Source organism: Thermobia domestica, chromosome 2 (assembly GCF_964235325.1).
Source record: "Thermobia domestica chromosome 2, izTheDome1.hap1.1, whole genome shotgun sequence".
In the NCBI taxonomy this organism is placed as follows: Eukaryota; Metazoa; Arthropoda; class Insecta; order Zygentoma; family Lepismatidae; genus Thermobia; species Thermobia domestica.
Genome location: NC_137455.1, coordinates 212243905 through 212261682, shown reverse-complemented (window position 1 = coordinate 212261682; position 17778 = coordinate 212243905).

Genomic DNA, 17778 nt, shown 5'->3' with positions numbered 1-17778 from the left:
TCCTAATTGGAAAAATAACAATTGGTGATATATCTTCAGATGAATGATCCTAATTTAGAAAAACATGTAATTTAAACGTGGTAAATGTGATTTAGGGATAACAGATACAGCTTTCTACATGCAATGGAGGAAAATAGAGAGCAAATGCATTTCTAAAGTTAATTACAGTTGAGCAAAGATAAAGCGGGAAGAACCTAACACACTAAAATTGACTAACAACTCCATTTGCTTTGTCAAATTTCAAAATGTGGCATATGAATAACTGACGCTCTACTGGCTGGTTAAGAACGTGCACGTTTCGTAATAATTCTGACAAAGCAGAAAATAATATGCTTGATTAAAGGTATTGTCTGTATTATTTCGCTCTATATGCAGACATTATTAAATTATTTCTATTATGTAATATGTTCTACTAGATGTGTCCTGAGATAATAAATGAGTCATGTGTAGATTGCGAAATTCTTACATTAGACTAAATTCGTACATTCACTATACTGATATTTTTGTCATATCGGTATAAATATTGTAGTTTTAAGTAAAGTATTGAGTAGCTCATGCCATGTTTTACTAATCGTTTGGATGATACGAGTTCATGTTACTATATCCAAGCCAAGAATGTAAGCCAAGTACCTAAGTAAAGTTTTTTTTTTTTTTCAGATTTCGTATTTCAACTACTACCCATTTAACAGAAATGTCGAGGTTTAAAAAGAAATAAATTGAAACAGGAAACCCAAGTCAAGCTCCTTCCGCGAAGTTAAATGTATTTTCTTTTCAAAGTTCACCGTCGCTAATTAGAGGAAATTAGTTTCTAGACTAAGAGGGGTTTTCGTTACAGTTTGGATTCTGTGGAGTGTATTATTTTTCATAGTGGCTTCCAGAATCGAAATAGTCGAGAAACATCATTTAGAATACAGAAGTCAGAGCTTCAGTTCTTAAGTCATGTATGAATTTTCCAAAGAAAAATAATTTTACTTCCTTATGTTTAAATATTTTATATAACCGAAATACACTATATTACTTTAGTACATGGCAGTAACAATTACAAATAGTATATGCTTTTCTGTTAGGTTTACTTGTCACTCTTAGATATAAATTTGCTACTTAAGAATGTAAACTTTTCATATACTGTATGCAGTGTTCCAAGTGAAAAAAGGCGGTATGCTTTATTATGATTTTGACTTGACATACCGGCTGCCTAACTGTTTAAATGCAGTGAAATGCACTCTTCTTACCTAAAAGAGTGTGTTTCTATTTACATCATGACTGAAAATCATTGGAGATCTTTTCTGTAGTAACGCGGGGGGAAGTAGGCATGGAGAGACTTTGATTCCCTCCAACTTTCTGAAAAAGTCCCCTTATGGTGTATTATAGAGAACTATACACGAAAATTCTCAAAAACCTAATGAGGATATTAATAATTTCCTGTAGGAAAACTCCCGGTCCTCCACTCGACTGTGGGGTATTCCAAAAACCTGGAAAGGCCGCTCCGACAGCAGATAACTCCTAAATCTCTTCATGCTCAAAACACGGCATTTATATGCATTAAGGCAAGAAGACACATACATACAAACATACCTGAACAAAGAAATAATTCAATATGGCACATCAAAAAATCAACTAGGTGAACTTCTTTGCAGTCACTTCATTTTAAAAACAAAAGGTAAGAAAACTGTCGGTGTTGTCAACTTAGAAATTATTCCTACACAAATAATAAAACCTTTTACGTGCAAAGTTATTCGTCAATTACTGTGTATAAAATGGATTTATTAAAAGTATCTAGCATCTACTTTCCAGTAACGGTATGCTTTAATTATTGGAAAACCAGAGACGGTATGCCTTCATCACTGAAAAACCAGAGGCTGTTTGGCATACAACCGGATACCGTCTCACTTTGAATACTGATTGTACGAAAATAAATAAATAATGGAATAAAAACTATTAGAATATCGAATTTGCAACAAACAATAACTTTTTTGTCGATTCTCTCGAAAACTTCGCATGAAAATTTATCATGATAAATGCAATTTTGTACATCTCAATTTAATATATCAATACATATTTTCTTGATATAGAAATTATTATAGTTAAGTAAAATTAATATTGAGCTTATTTCATTAGCTTCTAGAACGTTCGTTTTCTCTAAGATTTTCTCGGAAGACACATGGCGACGTACACCATCTTACATCATTTTGTTCAAATCAATGAAGTCTATTGGTTGGTGTGTCTCATCTTTGGGATGGTTTTAATTCAACAGTACTAGTATTGTTGACAGTCAGTAAATTCATTTGGTTTCTTCCGAAATTTTTAAGACGTGTGTTTAGTCCCAAATATGAGTTTCAATTGATGACATGCTTCCACCCGATTTGATTTGAGTCGACAAATGTAAACAGAAATACAGTGCAATGAAGTGATATATAGCTAGTAATTAATTACTTATGAAGGTCTTGATTTAAACCAGTCTTGATAAGAGTTAACTAACTTGCAATTTTAAAGAGACGATTAGATGTTTTTGATTCTAGGTCACTTAAACGAACTAATGTAATACACACCTTATACAATTCTGTTTCTTTACCTACACTTGTAGTCCTCTTCTTAATCTTTATTTTTCCTTGTTTCAATGTGTTAGGATCCTTTTATAGCAGTTCTCTTCTTTCTTTCAGTGCCTGTTTTCCTTAGCTTTTTCTCTTTTCTTTTCTACTGAGGCAAAACCACAGCATACAGACAGAGCCCACCACCCAGCCACATCTTGGAACACAATCAGCCTTTCTAGTAGGATGCGATCTCAATTAGGTTTGACAGTCGGCACTCCCACTGTGTTCGTAACATCCAGCTCGACGAAAACTTTCAACTCAGTTCTCTTTCTTTCAATGGGTAAGAAGAAAGAGAGACAAAAAGAGAATTCTTAGAAAAAGCAGTCTGATAATAGAACCATCCTCCGAATTCCTCATATTTATCCGTTCTTTCTGCCGGAAGAACAGAAAAAGCGGAACGAGTAAAGAAAGCTGAAATTAAAAGAAAAAACATTTCCAAGAGTGTCTAGAAAGAAGAGAGAAATCGTGTACATAACTGACTTCAAAAAACCTGACTAAAATAACCACAGTGGACTTTTTTTATTATTATTTCATTTTGAGCGACTTTTATTATTATTTTTTTCTTCAAATCCAAGTCACGTCAGATTTAGGATCAAATTAGTAAGTGCCAACTTCGTTTTTTCTCCTACATGAGAGATGAAATTAGATTGGAAAGATAAAATTTTATAAAACAATTTCTACGTACGAAATAGAGAAATAGCACAGAAACCCATAACCACATTTCCTGGAGAAAGAGACCAAAGAAAAATCTTTCCTTTCCATTCGCATAGTGTAATTGGTTAAAAATGTGTATATATATATAGATATAGATATATATATATGCGTGTGTGTGTGTGTGTGAGTCTGTGTAATGAATCATGAACAATTTAAAACTAATAGTTAGTGTAACAGTTTAAGTACAATGGCTTGGAAAAATACTGAGAAAAATAAAAGATCGGCATAATCAATACGCAAACAATATCCTATGATTTAAGAGAGGTACGTTGTATAATATTTATAGAAACCTATTCGATTGTTCCACAGACACCTTTAGAAGTAGTTTTACCTGATATCTTACGTCGTTTTCAAGATGATAAGAGTCTGTGTCCTATGTATGACTCAAACAGAAGGATCCTCTTTAATTACGCGTATTAAACGTTCTAATGTAATTTGAAGTACTGATTAACTAGAAAAACTAGTACTGATTAAGTAAATGCAAGTTGGAAAAACAAAGTAGCTTTAGTATATGTTCCTTTGAGCCAAATCTCAGCTGATTGAAACCTGAAACCTATTCCTTTTCTCTTCATGTACTACTATGAGCAAAATAAATGACGCGTCTCTTTATTTAGAAGTTTTTTGAAAATATATCCGTTTTCTTTATATGTTCGAAATTTCGGAAGGTATCCCCAGCAGGACAGGTTAATAACAAACCCGTTTTTAATATTTGTGTTAGATATTAGCTTAAAATAAATAAATTAGAAGCAAAAAACATTAAATCGACAGAAATCTCGAGAATTACCAACTCTGCTAAAGTGGGAAATATTCAAGAACGCGAGGGAATTCTGCAGTTCAACACGAAGCAGCGACATCTATGTCATTGAGAGAAGCGTGGATTAGATCTACAAACGAAAATTTTAACGAAATATTTCTAGTATGTCTTATTATATGCATTATCAGCGAACTCCAAATATATGAATCTATGCTAAGTATTAACGTATAGATAGTGCAAATAGTGGAAATTACGTATGGAAAAAGACGAATTGTTAGCCCAATCGTAATGAAAAATCGTCTTTACTGTAGAATAGGTTCAGCTTACGTAAGAAAGCAAATAGCTCAGTTAGATAAAGCAACGAGACTGTATACCGAAGGTAGACGGTTCGAATCCTGTAGAAGTACTGTTGTCATTTTTATCACTAAGGTTATTTTATTAATTTTTTATTTGGGAAAGAATCAAATTGTAACATATGTGTAAAACTCATGACGATACCAAAAAAAAAAAAAAAAAAAAAAGAGAGAGAAAATATCGTCGCATTTGCATTAGCGTCTCTAATTTTTGTTTGCAAACAGATTCGTAATTATTTCCCCTGTGCTCACTGATGCATAACGAATGTTTTCCAGTAAATGTTAATTCTAATTTGGAGAATTTTATAGTTTCACAATGTTTCTCACTACATAGTCTTCTATTTACGTGTTTGGATATTTTGATAACAGATTTCCCTATTAAATGTTTAATTTTCTCTATAAATATTTGTCTTAAATTGAAATTGTTTTGAATTTACTACATAAGCAAAGTTGCCCGAAGGAGGAGAGCTCAAGTAATAGATATTCTACGTAAAAGCAACCTATTGTAGAATGATGATGCTTCTTACCTTCAGCACATAATCTTAACGTTAGAGAGTCAGAGAGAGAAAAATCCTGTTTTTCTTCCCCTATGACCACTCATCTTAAAGCTCTACCTATAATGATTCGTGTCACATAATTTCGGCTCTCCAAAGACATTCATATTTATTATTATTATTATTATTATTATTATTATTATTATTATTATTATTATTATTATTATTATTATTATTATTATTATTCCTGAATATGCCACCCTTACATAATGTAGTAACTTTAGACATCTTAGTTTAAAGTGCTTTCTTTAGTAATAATTTGAGCAACCACGTCACAAAATTTAAAATGTATGAGGGGGCACGACGTTTTATTTCCCCTCCTCTATTTTCAGTACCGTTCAACAGAAGGTATATAATTTCTGAGAAGCAGGGAAGACAAAATGAATAAAAAATATATTTTGAGCATCCTTTCCTCCTTCGTGAATGGAATATCACGTAGCATTTTTTATTCTACTGAAGACGACCCTAGGCCGTTATGGTTAGGTAACAAAAGAAATACCTAATATATTTATAGCGCCCCTTAACTGTAATATTCCCTGTTCTTTATTTGTTCGAGGATGCCCTACACAACCAAGGGTGACAAAAAGAATAGGAAAAGTGTCTAAAGATTACAAAAGACTTTATATTTTGTCAGAAACAACGCAGTATATACACAACATTGCTTTCATTAACAAGTGTTTCACCCTTGAGTCGCTTATAAAATTAGGCAGAATAACTTTTGCCGATCATTGTTCTAGAGGGATTTGTCCAGGATGGTTTGGTGTCGAGCTAATAACGATGAGTATGTTTATTTACATCACCGTTAAAGAAATAGCAAACTTTCTGAAAGGAACTTACTTAGGAAACAGATCTTCCTTCTACTTAGCCAGAGCCCACTCTGAAAAATTGCATCTGGCGTTCTGAGTGAAAGTTCTATGGGACTATTAGAAAAATATATTCCCGTTTCCACGCTGATGGTAGAATTTCTTAAACAGTTATTGAATTACGTGCGAAGGGTAGGCGTAAATAGCGCCCCCGCAACAATGCGGCGTGGGGACCGCACAAGCTGCAAGGGCAAAACATATACAGAAAGTACGCAGGGGCGGAGCAGGCCAAATTTTCACACGGGCAAAGTGACTTTTTGGCGCCCTTCCCCTAGTAGTAGCCTATATTTTACATTTTATCATAGTGTTTTTAATAGTTTAAACCAGGAGCGTCATTTCAGATTTTACTTTGGGGGAGGGGGGCAAGACCTCTTGATATAAGTAAAATTTCGCGTTTTTCACTGATTTACTACTATTCTAATGATAAAATCTATATACATCTCAAACTCAGGGGGGCAAATGCCCCTCCCTGCCCTCCCTAAATGACGCCTCTGTTTTAAACCCATTTTCAAAAAGAAATCCATTACCTAGGAAAACTTCACAAAGAATATGGCCCGCTATAAACAATACCAACTCCACCCCCCTGGTCTAGTGGCTAGCACTCCTGCCTTCTGTGGTACCGGGTCCTATTCCCGGTGGATTACTGTTGAACGATAAAAGTGGCTCGAATTCCACTATAATTAGTATCCACATCTCCCTTGCCCATTAAGGCATAACCGTGGAATGCTAAACTCAAGCAAACAAACAAACAATACTTAATTCCCGGCACTCTTTATTCTACATGCCATCTCTCCATTTTTCGATACAGCCCCCTTAGTACTATGAAACTCTCTTCTTCCATAGTGAAATGGAAAAAGATCATATAATTGCCACTACTTTACAAGAATATAAACCAAAACGTCAGTAGAAAGCACATTATAAAATTTACTTTTTAAGGCTCGTTTTGGTGCCCCTCTTTCTCTGGCGCCCCGGGCAGTTGCCCGGCCCTTAGTCCGCCCTTGAAAGTACGGACGCATAACTAAGGACTGCGGAGGAGAGGTTAACCTTCATGTTATGCCACTGGTTTGACGTGTTTGAAATGTTCAGTAAGTGATCGGTTAGTGAAATAATTTCGACGGTTACTGATATTTAAAGTTTAGCTAAGACAAAGCTACCTAATCAAATACATTTGATATCGAGATGTCACAATTTGATTTTTCCTTACATAAAAAAGATAAAAACAATAGTAATAAAAACCCTTACTCGTACTGGGCTCCTAACTAACTAACAAACTAATTCGTACAGACTAGTTGCTCTGACCAACTGAGTTTCGATTTCTTACGCGAAAGAAGTCTGTTATATTAAGAGGCATGCTTTTCATTATCAAAACTGTTCGAAGTAATACGAACATGGCTTAAGAACAGAGACGGAACTGAATTACCACTCGATTGACCTTGAGGGCAAATCACCAAAGCGTAGCTATAAACGTAAGTTCAGCATGCATTTCTCTGGAGTTGTGTTCAGTATTCCTATCTGCCAGACATGCTTGTTCGTAGGAGTAATATGTTACAAACCTAACCTTTCGATAGAGCACAATGAGAGAGAATGAGAGGAAAGGAATTCTTGCCATTGTGAACGTGGGATACCACCATGTACAATAAAACTGACGCGTCTCCTTGAAGTGATATTTCATCAAAAATAACTCGTTTTCCTTTATATAGTCTATCCGAAGTTTTTGAGGGTTTCAAAATGAGGAAACGTTACTGACAAACAAGGACGCATTTAGGGGTGGGTCCAGGGGGTCCGGACCCCATCTAAAACCCCAACTTTTCTGTAAATTTAGCCTAATTTTGGGGATTATCTTTTAAAATTTTATTATAATTTATCCTAATATTGAAGTCGGACCCCTCCCGAAATAAATTACTGCATACGTGTCTCTGATAATTTTCAATATATTAGTTAAATAATAAAGTAAAATAACTAAATTAGGAGCAAAAATCTTCAACACGGGCTAACTTTTGTCCACTGCCAATATTCCTAGAAGGGATATTAATAGCAAAAACTGCTAGTCAATGCTAAACCTTGGAACGTCATCCCGAACAACAAGTCTATTATTGAGAACTACATATGAAACATGTTATTAAAACTTATCCAGCTTTTTCTCTGGCATGAAATTAAAATGCACTCTCCTAAAATGTGTATCTAAACATTGTTGTACGTATCTACGAAGCAATGAAAATTTTTTATCGAAATATGTGAGCAGGAAACTCTAACAGCCAGCCATTTTATTTAAATCCCAATAAACCCTGTAACCGTACGTTAACGTGAGGACAAAGCTTGGTCCATTGGTAAACTGTTTGAAGAATAAAAACTCAATGTTCGTAGGTTCGAATCTATCCAGTCACCACAACATTTTATTCTTATGTGTAACGATGAAATAAGAAAAAAATGTATAACCGTTAAGACAAAACTTCAACCAAGTCTGAAGAGAACAATACTAAAATAGTAACACAATGACGTCAACCAAAAATTATTTCATGTAGCGTTTGGACGAAATTACAGCAGTTAACAATTGCAAAAGTAAAAACAGGCTGATAGCTGTAATGTAGTCTAGACTTCTGAATGAATTTACTTCCCGAAAACTTCCGTCTCGTCATTGGTATGACGTTAATCATTGTAAAATCTTTCAATTGGAAGTGAAATGACACAAACTAAAACAGTTTTAAATCAATAAATGTCTATGTGTAAAAGTAGGTATCTCTTATCTGTAGTTCTGAGTTCCTTTTACTTTGAAGTGACAAATGAGAGAAGAAAGTATGGTGTTCGAAAAAAAAATCAAATTTGAGATTTCAACGAATTTACACGTATTATAGCCCCTAACACCGAAAAAGTTATTTTTCGATACATGTCTATCTGTTCTTCCGTCCGTTCGCTACACTTTTCTGTGCACTCGTCTAGAGGCCATACCGTTCAACTTATCTGCACCAAATTTTAGTTTAAGATTTTCATAGTATTTCCTATAATTTTTTTTATTTCCCTCCTACTCCCAAAACAAGGGTAGTTTCCTGTACGATGAAAATAGAAAAAAGATATTTTCTCATAACTGACTCTAACGATCTTGTTTTCTTTCTTTTTTTATAAATCAATATTTAATTAGCAACCCTATTTTGTGGTATAAGGCATTTATCTGAGAAAAATCTACAAGGGGTAGTTTATACTAAGGGGGTGAGTTTTTTCTCAGTGATTTCCTCAAAATGGACTCAAGTGTTTTCGTTCATATTTCATAAATAAAGATTTCATTAATAACTTATCAATATGGCATAACTCGTTTGTCCTAAAAAAATGCGAGGGGTAGTATATTCTTGGTGGAGTGTTGTCTGGGCGATTTTCTCAAAAACGACTCAAAAGAGTTTATTCATATTTCAAAAATAAATATTTCGTTAATAACCTAACAATATGGCAAAACTCGTTTGTCCTGAAAAAATATGCGAGGGGTAGTTTACTCTTGGGGGTGTTTTTCCTCCACGGTTTTCTCAAAAATGAGTCAAGCAATTTTGTTCGTACTCAGAAATAAATATTTCATTAAAAATCTAGTAATATGGAATAACTCGCTTACCCTGAAAGAACCCTCAAGAGATAGTTTATTCGGGGAGTTATTTTTCCCTCACGATTTTCTCAAAAATTACTCGGACAATTTTATTGATAATTCATAAAAAGTATTTCATTAATAACCCTATATTTTAGTATAAGTCATTTCTATGAAAAACAATTACAACGAATAGTTTATTTTTGGGGTCAAGGTTATTTCCCCGACAATTTTCTCGAACGACAGGCGATTTTGTTCAAATTTCGCAAATAAATATTTCATTAATAACCAAAAGTATATCTTAACTCATTGTTCGAAACAATTCACAAGAGGTAGGTTACTCCTGACGTGTTCTTTTTGAACGAATTTCCCAAAGTGACTCATTTGATTTTTTTCATATTTCATAAACAATGATTGCATTAATTGGTCTATTATATGTCTAATGAAAATGTGCTCAAAGTGTGAGTTAGTTTTGTAGTGTGGATTTTCTTCAATCGAAGTTTTTTATTCGATAATCTGACATTCGATGTATTTGAATAGTACGATAATTTTATTCGTATTATCCAAATACACACTTCAGTAACAACTGCGGCCTAACACAGTTAAGAAATTCAATTGAAAAAGTTAAGTGCGGTGGCCGTGTAATTGAATATTTTTTGAGAAACTACCTAGCTTTTTGTGATAAACTCAGGCTTTTCTTTTTCAAGCGACAAAAGAGAGAAGAAAATATAGTGATTATGAAAATAATATCAAATTCAGATTTCAACGGATTTACATGTTTCATGGCGTCTACATACCGAAAATGTGAGTTTGCGACACCCGTCCTTCCGGTCCGTCCGTTCGGCACACTTTTATATGCACTCGCCTAGAGGCCATACCGTTCAACTTATCTACACCAAATTTTAAACTTAGGGTTTACTTAGTATTCTTACAGGAGCTTTTCCATTTTTTCCTACCACCTAAAATAAGTGTGGTTTACCAACAGCCGAAAATCGAAAAACGCTATTTTCTCAAAATTGGTTTTAACAATTTTGTTTATTTTTCATTAATCAATATTTAATTAACAACCCTATATTGCAGTATCAGATATTTCTCTTAGAAAAAATTTACGAGGGGTAGTTTATTCTTGGAGGTGACTTTTTCTCGACGATTTTCTCAGAAAAGACACTGGCGAATTTTGTACACACTTTATAAATAAATATTTGACCTTACAACATGGTATAAGTCAATTGACCTGAAAAATATATGAGTAGTAGTTTTTTCTTGTACTTGAATTATTCCCAGTGAGTTTCTCAAACACGACCAGTTGGCAACCCTGTATCTCGACAACGAAGCTGAATTCGAAAACTGCAAGAGGAGCATTTGTCTCCTTTTGATGTTACGAATCACCTCCCGAAGTTTGTGGACATCTTTCAGGTTCACCTTTAATGAAGCTTCTTTTCGAAAAGTTAACTATTAACTTTAAGCATTGTTTATCTTTTTTTAAATCACAAATGCCGTTATTAATTTTAAGGCAGAGAACTACTTCTGAGAGAATAGATCTTGAAAAATAATTTTAAAACTTAGACTTTTGTTTTCGAGACATTCCAGACAAGACGAGACATTTTACATGCTATCTCGTGTCCAAAACATTTGCCTCGTATTATCTTGGATGTCACAAAGCGCGTCTTGTCTCTTTCTCGAGACATGTCTTATCTCGTGCGCATTCGTTAACACTTGGAAAGGATTATCTTTCTACTCAAAGCATTGTTGTTATAATGGTTGCATATTTATGATAATTGCTGTCCACATAAATTACAGTCCTTTCAGTTGAATTAATTTTTATTATTATTATTATTATTATTATTATTATTATTATTATTATTGAAATTGCAATATCTAGTTTAACGTTGGACGATTATGCACCTACGCTAAGGGAGAATGATGATGAATGAAATGGTGAAATGAAGAAAGTGGGAGGAAAATGGAAAATCTCAAGAAAACACATACCCATGCACACGGTATTTGTCCACCTCAAATTTCACTTGGCACGAAGTGGAATCGAGCCACGGACCCTCTGCACCAAAGGTCCCTGCAATGCTTTATTATTAATAATAATAATAATAATAATAATAATAATAATAATAATAATAATAATAATAATAATAATTGAAGCTTAACGAGTTTCAACCGTACGACTCAACCAACGTTTGGGTGCCTGTTCATTCGTCTGCTCCTCTCAAAAAAGACATTTCATTTTAATGAAACTAGTAAGTGCCTTCTTTTAGCTCTGCGAAGTAACTATTGCTTTGAATATGAATCTGCAAAACATAAGAGGTAAAATTAACCAAATGGTGCAAGTTTCCACTCATATATACAAAACAATTTTGCAATATCAACTACGTGACTCTTGTCCCATAAAGAAGCCGAAACCCCTACACCGAAGAGCCCTCCGAGATTTGATCATTGTCCACACGGACTGAAATTGTCATTTGAAGCCAAGACTTTAATATGAAGCCAATAATTTCTTTAAAATAGACGGAAAATTCGAAAGTTATAAGCATTTTCATATTTTTGCCTTTTCCCATAAGGGAGCCGTAGCCCCCTATACTGAAGAGCCCCCCCCCCGGAGATTTGATCATTGTCCACTCGGACTGGAATTATCATTTGGAACCAACATTTTAATACGAAGCAAAATATTTCTTTAAAATAGTCGAAAAATTCGAAAGTTATAAACATGTTAATATTTTTGCCTTTTCTCATAAGGGGGCCGTATTAGCCTACACTGAAGAGCCCCACGAGATTTGATCATTGACCACTTGGACTGAAATTCTCATTTGAAACCAAAACTTTAATATGAAGCCAAAAATTAAACTTTTACATCAATTTAAACTGACTGGGTTCCGGTTCCCCCCACTATTGTTTAGTTTAGTTAAGTGGTAATTTGTGACAGCTTCACATCATCAAAAGAATGTTTCACTTCCCCTCCCCTCCCCCAGGAGTTCGTGCTGGATCCACCACTGCAAAACAATAGACACTCTTCCTATTCTTTTTGTCACCCTTAATTGTGTAGGGGCTCCCTCGTACAAATAAAGAAGCGGTAATATTACAATCAAGGGGCGCTATATATTTGGTATTTTTTTAGTTACCTACCCCTAACCGCACAAGGCCATCTTTCGTAGAATAAAAAATATTACGTGATATTCCAATCATGAAAGGGGAGAGGATGCTGTAAATATATTTCTTATTCATTTTGTCTGTCCTGCTTATCAAAAATTACTTTCTGTTGGAAGGGTACTGAAATGAGAGGGGCAAAATAAAAAGTCGTACCCCCTCCTACATGGTTGCTCAAATAAGTACTAAAGAAAGCATTTTAAACTAAGATATTTAAGATTTAAACTAGGAAACTAATATATCCTTACATTATGTAAGGATGGCATATTCAGGATGATTATCATTATTATTATTATTATTATTATTATTATTATTATTATTATTATTATTATTATTATTATTATTATTATTATTATTATTTGAACGTTTTTGGAGCACCGAAATTTTGTGAGACGAACAATGATATGTAGAGGTTTAAGATGGGTGGTCATAGGGGAGGAAAAACCAGGATTTTTCTCTGTCTGACTCTCTAACGTAAAGATTATGTGCTGAAGGTAAGAAACATCATCTTTCTTATTTTTGTTGCAACCTGATTGTTTGGTCACATTGAAATCTTTGTTTAACACTATTACAAAAGGTTCATTATTTCTTACAGCTTTTGGACCACAGTTTTAAAATTTTTGTTTGAAAATTTTTTAAATCTAGAATTGTATCTACTATTAACAGTCTAATAAAATTGGTGAAAATATTTTCGATTTGAAAACAGATATGTAACTATTTACTAACTAATATATATGAATAACAAATTCACAAATTTGACTTTAATCACAACTCATACCCGGACGTCATTAGTGGAAAACTACTGTCGGTGTAATCTAATTTGTTAATCACATTGAAATTTTAATTTAAAAGTTTAAGTGTAAGAAGAGAGCCGTAAGTGTTTAAAAGTAAAATATATGGTAATATTGTACACAGATGTTGCGTTATCGTAATGCGATTATACATGCCTGAACCACTTTAAGTAACGTCAGAAGAATTGCAGCACATTCGTTTATAATTGGTTGTGAAATCTTCGGGTAACATTTGAAAATATATTTTATTTTTACTTTTATGATACTTTTATGGAGCACGTGGTTGGTTACTGTAACTTTCAAACATTCATATTCTATAATGGATTTGAATATTGTTTGTAAAGTTTATTCTATATTTTATATTTCTTCATAGCTTTTGTTTGCAGCATAATTTTCATTCAAATTTAACTGTTGTTAAGGATGTGATAATAACTATAGATGGAAAATCAATTACTATATTATCACAATATACTGTTTATTAGTACAAGTATGCAATCAGAAATGACGACGACAAACTTTACACATTACATAAATGTTTACGAGATGCAACACATATACTTAAGAAGTACTTTTAGCAATACACTTGCTATGTAAAACATTGTAATGCACTTATAAATTTGTTCAACTCAGTTTGTAAAACATCTGCAATATTTCGTTCTATATGCAATGAACTTTTCTTAGAAGATGTATAATTTTACCATCGAATATTCTACGAAATTCTGACATCAGATACATTATGTACACTAATATATTTATTAAGGCCTATTTACAATGTTAAAATGTAATGGTATTTCGAGAATTTGTTAATTAAATTTGAATAGACATTTTCTAAGAAATTCTTTGTAAAATAAGTATATGGTACTAGTATTTAAAAATTTAATAGATCATGTTCTTTTCAACTTCCGTTGGTGAGTAGCTTGGAGGTAAATTAAACAAAAATATCTTCTTCAAGAATCATCAGGTGTGCAAATTTTGTAAAAATTATTTGGCTGAATATAGTTTTATAACATTCTGATGTAAATTTAAGTATTTAAGTATTTTTAAAGCATCAATTTGTGCAAAACATTTTATATTTGAAAAAATTCAAACAAAAATGTTGAAATAAAATCTAAAAGCCATGTTTAAAAAATTTGGACAAAGGGCTTCAAAAGCTTATTAAAATTTTTATTTAAAAGTGAAAGTGTTTAACATTTTTTCAAAGAGACCAAGGCTTATTAACACTAAACATGAAATAAAAAATATTCAGGAATTTTATGACTAAATTTTTCAAATCTAAGAAATATTTATTCAAAGATGTTCCAATAAAAATCTGAAAACAATAACAAAAGTTACTTTAAAAAAGAATTACAAAATCTTTCAGAATGTTCGGCCACTCAAATTGCACCAAGGGCAACTTTCCATTAATAACCACAGTTTCTCTACGCGATGCAGGTGAAGTCTTACTATTTCCTGGTACTGTTTAATCCAAGTTCATCACACGTTTGACTAGTGTCCTCTATGGCTGCCATCAGGACCTCGCCATCAAACACCTGTGGTCACTTGCTGCAGTGTTTATCACAAAAACTCAAATCTCTTGACCTGAACTACTGGCATCAATACCTGGCAGTGTGCCTTCCACGGCATCGTTTCCAAATGTCTGATGTATTCGACCACTTGATGCAACTGCGTTAGATCTACTTTAATGTCATACAACGAAAACCACGAATAAGTTGCTTTTATACCTCAATTTCTCTTCGGCATTAGGCGAGCAGTTATTGTTAAATGCCCGTGATGTATTTACATCGGCGCAGGTCGATAGTCACACTAACCTCATTGTATTTCCGCTGCGTTAATCACTTCGCTTCCTCTCTGTAAACACTTCTCCAATTAGAAGTCAAAAGCGGGAAGAAAATGTTTGGTTACCTTGTATTTTGAGTTTATACGATATTTAATTTTACGGCGCTTTATTACAATATTAGTTATATTTGTAAGTTATAATAAGAAACTGCATAATTAAATGCGCATACATTGTTTTCTTTCCTTCTCAATTGGTTAATATTCTTCTATTATTCTTTCTCGATACTTGCAACGTAACATCAGCAACCGTGCCCACAATAATAATAATAATATAATCAATGTTACTGTTAACAAATATCTTAAAAAATAAAGAGTAACAAGTAATATAAAAATTAGGAATATTTAGTCATGAAATGTGTAGAGTTTGTGAAGTTTACTGAATCTAAATTATGAATGCTCATTACAAGTGGTGTTTTATTAATAACTTCACACATTATTTGTCAGTTGTTCGCGCCTCAAAGTTTGAAAATCAGTGATGATATAGAGAAAAAATATTATTAGTGGTATATCAATTTATGACTGATAGATAATAAAACCAGGAATAAACTTGAGTTTCCTCAATCGATACATCTGAAAGATATTTAAAAATATTTGACAGTATAGTTACAAAGTTAAAATGTGAAACAAAAACTAATTGAAGGCGAAAGCGTCTATAATATTTAATAGTACATTTTTTTTAACAAAAAGATAATAACATGTTAGTACAAAAATAATTCAAGAGCATTTACGAAATATTGTATTGTGACATGGAAGCACAATATACAGATGTATCGGTGAATTATATCATACTTTATTCTTCACACAATTTGACATGTAAGTATACTTGTTTTTAAAAAATGAAATATTGGCTTATGTACAATTTCTATTTATTTTAAAAATGGTCATGTTCTCTATCGTCGTAGAGGTGTACGATAAACACGGACAGCCGTCATATTTCTTGCGAAAAGGTCCTAGTTCTCTGTTAGGAGCGTTCATCTGCGATGCAAGTTGTCCCTGACTTGTTCCAAGAGCATGTGAGTTTGTGATTAATAACATCGTGTCAAAAGACTTTTCTCGGAATTCTATCTTTTTATTTTTCATACCAGTTATTTCATAATAATTTATTACCAAGAATCATCCTTCTGCTTTAGCCTAAACAGTATAATCGTAAGACGTAAAACTAGAAATTTATTTCAACTCATTTCATTTCAAATTTAGTTCTATAAACACATTTCCATTTAAAAATAGTGGTTTCAAATAAATTTAAATATAAAATATTTGAAATATATTTCAAATGATGAACTTAAATTTACCATCATTTTATTTTCTTCTGAAGACGTCAACATTTTTCTTTGACTGAAAATACCCACAACGTTTTCAGGTTACTTTTTAAGAACTCTTGGCTCAGGAAATGTTTGAAGCGTCAGCTCCACTGTAACCAAGACCACAAAGCAGTTAGCTTTCCAGAACTCAAGTAAGAAAAATGGAGTCTGCAAGAGCATTTGTTTAACTGAAGAGCCGCAAAGTAACCCAGAAACATCTGCATAACACTGGGTTTTGTGACAAGTTTATAATTACGAAGTAGTTGTTTCATGAACTTCCAGAAAGAGTTCTTTGTTGTGTTGCGTTATGCTGCAAACAACAGTCTCTAACTCTTTGTTTTCTTTAAAGTTTGAAACCTCGCTAATACTTACTTATATATTCTATGCTTGTAGAGTACACATATAGTAACTCTGGTCTGAGAGGTCTTCGGTTCAATCTTAATAGTCAGTTGAGTCAGTGTAAAAATATTTTACTTAGGGAAACACATATGAAATTACGCACCGTGTTTATGTACATATCTAGGAATAAAAAGAATGCCGCGGCACTTGATCAGAGGTCATAGACCCTTGTGGTGACATCATTAAAATGACTACTATATGGAAAGACTGGTCTGGTTAAATGATTTTATTTGCCAATCATAATATTGTAATAATTCAATACACCATTTGAAATATATTTAATTAAGTTACAGAAAAGTTCAGTTGAGGGAGAATATACCCTGACAAAATAGGATTTTTTTTAAAACTATATTTATCTGAAATTTGACTAATTAATAAACAAATGAAACACTAACTGGGTTATAAAAATCTAAATTTTTTTTAATTATAGAAGTCAATCATAGCAATGTTTCAAACATGTCTGGAACATACTAATAAGTTCAGGCGAGAATGAAGCAACTTTATCCTCAAGCTGATTACGTTCAATGTGTTTCATATTCTCCTACTGGGTTCATTGCTAATTAAACAGATACGATATGTTTCTTTTAGCTCTATAACCATTTCACGACTTCTGCGCACTGATGGAAACTTGTTAGTACTGCAAACTTAAACTCGACAGTCTGAGCAAATCATGATGGTCTGCCCGTTATGATACGTGTCACACATAGCAAGATGATTTGCCAGAAGATATTCAACGCTTAGAAATAATTTCCAGTTACGAAGTACAAAACACGAGACAAAGCCAGATCACTAATGAAAAATCTTTCAAAGTTCTTTCGAAAACAGAATTTATGGCAGTTCTTCGGGAGCTAGAATAGATTGCTGGACTTCTGGTCTAAATATTGATGCAGGACAAGTATGTGTC